The sequence below is a fragment of the Bombina bombina genome, chromosome 2 (genome assembly GCF_027579735.1).
Source record: "Bombina bombina isolate aBomBom1 chromosome 2, aBomBom1.pri, whole genome shotgun sequence".
In the NCBI taxonomy this organism is placed as follows: Eukaryota; Metazoa; Chordata; class Amphibia; order Anura; family Bombinatoridae; genus Bombina; species Bombina bombina.
This window is the reverse complement of record NC_069500.1, coordinates 810,911,287-810,917,286: the sequence shown is the minus strand read 5'-3', so window position 1 is coordinate 810,917,286 and position 6,000 is coordinate 810,911,287. Positions and strand designations below refer to the sequence as shown.

Sequence of the window (6,000 nt, the reverse complement as noted above, 5' to 3'; positions counted from 1 at the left end):
AAAAAGCCCGAACACAGGATAAGGTTAACAGGGGTGATGAGGGAGGACATGAGAGTTTGGGATACATTCCTAACGGAATTCAACAGAGTTAGAATATAGCCAAGAGTGGCATCAGTGAATGAGTTGGAACTATACACAGACGCGGCAGGGAGCGCTGGTTTTGAGGCATACTTAAAGGGTATATGGTGTGCTGGAAAATGGCCGGCAGAATGGGAAAGGGATGGATGGGTGAAGAATTTGGCACTACTAGAATTGTTCCCTATTGTGGTGGCTGTGGAACTGTGGGGGCACTTATTGGAAAACAAAAGTATTATATTTTGGTCCAATAATCAAGGTGTAGTGGACACGATTAACAACTTATCTGCCTCTTCCATGCCAGTGATAAAGTACCTGACATACCAGTGTTGAAATGCTTACAGTTGAATATTTACTTTAAAGCTAGAAACATTCCGGGTTACAGAAATGTAGTGGCTGATGCGCTGTCAAGGTTTAAATGGAAAGTATTTAGGAAAGTTAAAAAACAAAAGAAGACACAGAGCGCATCCCACTCTAAGTGTAACACCGTTTTAATAAGACAAATAATCAAAGCATGTGAATCCCACGTACAAGATAAACAAAGATAAAAAGCACTGTCACCAAGTCCGAGTCCTTTTAGCCTGATGCTGTAGGTGTGTTCTCCGTCACCTCGTCAGCTGTGTCCTCTGGTAAGCTTCCGGAAAGCCGTGAGGGGACTCGCCGTATCGGGGGGATACTCTGTAATCAGCACCGGCGTTGCAGTGTCCAGGGAAAGGTGCTAGTGCAGCCTCAACGCGTTTCTTCAGGCTACGACCTGACTTTTTCAAGAGGAAGTAGCCTGAAGAAACGCGTTGAGGCTGCACTAGCACCTTTCCCTGGACACTGCAACGCCGGTGCTGATTACAGAGTATCTCCCGATACGGCGAGTCCCCTCACGGCTTTCCGGAAGCTTACCAGAGGACACAGCTGATGAGGTGACGGAGAACACACCCACAGCATCAGGATAAAAGGACTCTGACTTGGTGACAGTGCTTTTTATCTTTGTTTATCTTGTACGTGTGATTCACATGCTTTATTTGTCTTATTAAAACGGTGTTACACTTAGAGTGGGATGCGCTCTGTGTCTTCTTTTGTTTTTTAGCTCCTCTTATGATCAGGAACACAGCCCTGTGTCTCACTCTGGAGCAGCACCCACTCGTTACACCTTAGTTGGGAAGTATTCTTACCCCTTTATTATTGTTTTTTAAATCGTATTTGCATTGTATTTTTGAACATTCTATTAGACAACAAGAGTTATATGGATCATTGTATTGTCTGTTATTTATAAGAAGCATACTGAATATTGTATTGTTTATATTGCCTGGTAATTATATACAACCAAGAACAGAGCTATTACATCTGCCCAAATATCTACATCTTGATATATTATTTATTATTGGCCGATATCCCTACATGGGTTAAATATAAATCATGGGATCTTGTTAGGGTTTATACATGAACCTATATACCATCTAAATAATGGAATTTAGTTCATTTCTGAGAAGCGCAGCTTTGTGGTTAAAAATTTTTTTGTATTTAGGAAAGTTGTGCCAGCCGCCAGAAAACAAGGTGAAAGCTGCCCTGTCTCTCTTTGGCAGATTGGGAGCGCATAGAAGGAATAAAGAAGCTTGTTGAGAATTCTGTGGCTCCAAGAACCTGGAGGACATACAATTACTATTGGAAACAGTGGCTACAATTTAGGGGCGCAGAAATAAGGGGCTAGCGAAGTAGGTTTTTAGAATGGCTATGGCCCTAAAAATGGGGAGCATGAAGAAAGGGCAGGTTGGCATAGTCTTAGCGGGTGTATCATTTTTCGCAAAATTGATGGGTGAGGAGGACATCACTAAATCATTTGTAGTAAGAAAGGTATTAAGAGCGTGGCAGGTGGGGGAGGAAAAAGGGACGGACAAAAGGGAGCCGATTATGGAGGAGAGGCTGGAAAAAATGGTGGGGGTATTGGGTGAGGTGTGCAGGGATAAGGACAAAGCAAGTCTGTTTAAAGCGGCTTTCGTAATGGCGTTTTTGGGAGCTTTGAGGATAGGAGAATTGGTAGCAGCGAATAAGGCAGACGAAAGAAACGGGGTAGGAGACTCAGACGTAAGTGTATATGAGGATAATTTAATAGTGCTAATAAGAAAATCAAAAACAGACAGAGAGGGTAAGGGGTTGTGGGTGTTGATGAAAGAAACAGGAAGCAGGGCATGTCCAGTGAAGTGGGTAAAAGATATGCTCAGGACGAAGCGTGAAAAGGGTAGATTGTTTCTGAGACATATAGATGGGTCCATATGACAAGATTCCAATTTAAAAAAGTGATGGAAATGGTTATAAAAAAGCTGGGATGGGAACACCAATGTTTCGCGCCGCATTCATTCAGTAGTCTGCTTTTGAATTTTTTAATTTATTTATTTTGCTTTTTAACTTTTTTAAATGTATTTATACTTTTTAAGACTTAATTTAGCCCCCCTGGCAGCCAGTGACAGGCAGCCGCCTAAAGCCAGTGTCAACTCGTCTGTCTACAGGCTCCGGCTCCGCTCAGCTGATCAGAGATCCTGATGTGCCCTCCGAACCGGTGCCCCTGCGCTGTGCATGCTGCCGCCTGCCGCTGTAGTGACTGTCAGACGTCACGTGATCACGCACGTGACGTCACAACAGCAAGAAGATCTGCGGGCTGCACTGACACTGTCCAGTCAGTCAGTCTATGCTGCAGACAGTGCTGAATTGCCAGGGTTGAAGGGAGACTCAGTCTAAATACAGTCACGCTGTCAGTGAGGATTCTTCATTGAACAAATTAACAGCCTGAAAAATTTAGGGCAGATGATAATAGATGTGTCATTCTTCAAATCCATGAGCGCTTTAGATTCTGCTCTATTCATGTTGGAATGAATCTTCTGTTGTGGCATGTTTTTGATATCATGACTTAACATTCTCGTATAGGTTTTAATAATTTTTTGTATTTTTTGTATTTGAAATTGCGGTCACATTTGATAAAGGTACAGGAATGTACCGAAACGTCATGTAACCTTTTTAATGGATTGAATAAATATATATGTTTTAAACAAGACCAGTGAGTGCCTACTTTTGTGGAGAATCTTTGTACTATGGTTTGTAGTGCACCTTGGCAGCTAGATTATGTAAGATTGTGCTTTCCTTAACTTGGATCGTATATATATATATATATATATTTATATATATATATACACATAAATATACTGTATATAGTATTTATATACAGTATATATATATATATATATATATATATATATATATATATACACACACACACAGTGTGTATATATGTGTATCTAATCTAAATATTTAAATATATTTATGTGTATCTAATCTAAATATTTATATATATATATATATATATATATATATACACACACAGTATATATATATATATATATATATATATATATACACACACACACACAGTATATATATATATATATATATATATATATATATATATATATATATATATATATATATATATATATTGGGTTCTCCGAAGAGAGAGAACTGGAAAAGCACACTGGTCTAAAAGAGGCTGCTTCCGGGTGGTAAATCGCCATAGAACTAGCTAATGAGCTGTTGTTTGTTCCTGGTAGAGCGCTTCTCTCTTTGTTTGCAAAGGAGGCCGAAACGATCGTCTGGGGTTGTCATGTTCCTTGTTCAGAGGAGAATTGCCTGGTATTTCGGGGCTGGACTGACCTTACTTGGCGGGATCAGACTGATATACTTAAAGGATTACTTTCTGTTATAATTTTTAAGCTAAACAACTAACATATTAAAGTTAATAAACATTAATTAAAACTTACTGACCTATATTTTCTCCAAAACAAAGTTTCATAACGTTCTAAAAGTTATATCTTTTATTTGCCGATGATGTCACGTTATCCTGCCCACTATTTTCAGCACTGCATGTTCAAAATACTTAAACCAATAACTTTGTGTTTAAAGCACCATTTTGAAACCTAGGTATTGTAAACGGATTGGTACAGAGCAAAGGATACCCACGGAGTGGGTTTGGAAAACAATTAAATTTGCAGACAAGATTTGATATACGGTAGAGATATGTTAATGAAATGCTATTGATAAAAAGCGTATTTGGGGTAGTTAGTTAGTAACAGGCATAGAAAATATTTACTTACAGTGTCCCTTTAAGGAAAGTTTTCCTTTGTGAAAAGCACACTGGTCTAAAAGAGGCTGCTTCCGGGTGGTAAATCGTCATAGAACTAGCTAATGAGCTGTTGTTCGTTCCTGGTATAACGGCGCTTCTCTCTTTGTATGCAAATTAATATGACCCTGGGGAAGTCTCCCTATGGGTGATGGGGGAAACCAGACGTGGACTCCTTGCCCAGTGTGCTTAGAGGAATGTGGCTGCATTCGATTCGAATTTGATTCGAATGCGACATTCGAATTCGAAATAGTATTTCTAGTCTAATACTGTACTGTGTTTTATAAATGTAATGTTCAAATTCGAATGTGATATTCGATTCGAATGTGACAATCGATTCGAATTTGAATGTGACATTCGAATTCGAAATAGTGTTTCTAGTCTACAATTGTGTTTTACAAATGTAATATTCGAATTCGAAAGTGACATTTGAATTCGAATGTGACATTCGAAAACTGTAAATAACATTTGAAAATCGAATTTTTAAGAATATTCGTTCTTATCAATATTCTATTATGTAAATCGAATTTCTACAATAACATTCGAATTTGAATATAAACACATTCGCCCAACCCTACCCAGGAGCTGCTCTGCAGCACACATTATGTTGCTGCATAGTTGCCAACTGTCCCGTTTTTGCCGGGACAGTCCCGGAATTTGGGACCCAGTCCCGGCCATTTAAATGTCCCGGACTGTCCCGGCAACCGTTTTGTGGCTTATAAATCACTTGAGTTAACTGACAGTGTTTTGTTAATAAAGTTTGTTATATTAAAAAAAAAAGTCAGTTTCTCCTCCCCGTCAGCTGGCTGTGCAGTGACATCACATTTGGCGCGGGTAACGGTTGTTGATGTGCCTCTGATTGATACCTCCGTGCAGCGTGTAACTGGTGTGATGGTAAACAGCACAACTCCTTAGTCTCCTGATCTGCACAGTGTAAGCCAGTTTATTATCTTAAATACACAAAGGTATTTTATTTTTTAAAGTGTATTGTGTCTGTCTCGCTTTTTTATTCCTCACCCCCAGCAATATATTTGTCCCTTCATATGCAAGTAAAAATAAAGCCCCAGATAAAGTTTTACGTTATTCTCGCAGTTAACGTTGTCTGCTACTGTTTTACTGTTCATGAAGTATAGTTTTACTTTATTCTGAACAAATTTATCATTTAAATAATTCAGCATTTACCATTTATAAAGTACACTACAGAAGCCAACTTGCAAATACTGTATGTGCTTCCTTGAAAGTTATTATTTAGATGGGAAAATAAACTGTACAACAGCATCAGGGAACTGAATGCTGCGCATAACAAAAATGCATTCCTTGTGATCACCAGACGATGCAGAGAGCATATCCCACGGTGTCAGTGTTTGGGAGGAATGCCTGTCAGCTGCTGGCCGGGGTCTCATAATTTATTTTAGATCACGGAGTTCTGAGGAGGTAACAAAAGTCACCTATTAACTTGTTGCTGTCTGAGTTAAATTGCGTGTGAGCTGCATGTGAGATAGAAATGGTGGATGAATTATTAGAACAAATATGGGACTTTTATGGCACTTAACCTTTACTATTACAAAGCACAGCATGTGAGTAACTCAGTGAAATGGTGATACATACAGGGGAGAGATTCATTTACTTAAACAAGACCAACCCCTAAGTGATTAACTCCTTGCTTCCAGAGATGCTGTGGAGCACAGAGGGTAATTCTGTCTGGCATATGAAAGGTTACAAATATATTGCATTCAAATGTTTTTCTCCCTCTAAATCCAACTTGT

At 39.0% G+C, this 6,000-nt stretch overlaps 1 protein-coding gene across 1 annotated transcript in view; it reads left to right on the top strand.

Moving 5' to 3' along the window:
* Window positions 1-5,585: 5,585 nt before the first annotated feature.
* Window positions 5,586-6,000, top strand: part of LONP1 (lon peptidase 1, mitochondrial) — a 147,459-nt gene continuing 147,044 nt past the window's right edge. The window contains exon 1 of the mRNA XM_053703032.1: window positions 5,586-5,668. The gene's annotated coding sequence lies outside the window, so the exon portion shown is untranslated. The remainder of the gene's footprint in view (window positions 5,669-6,000) is intronic.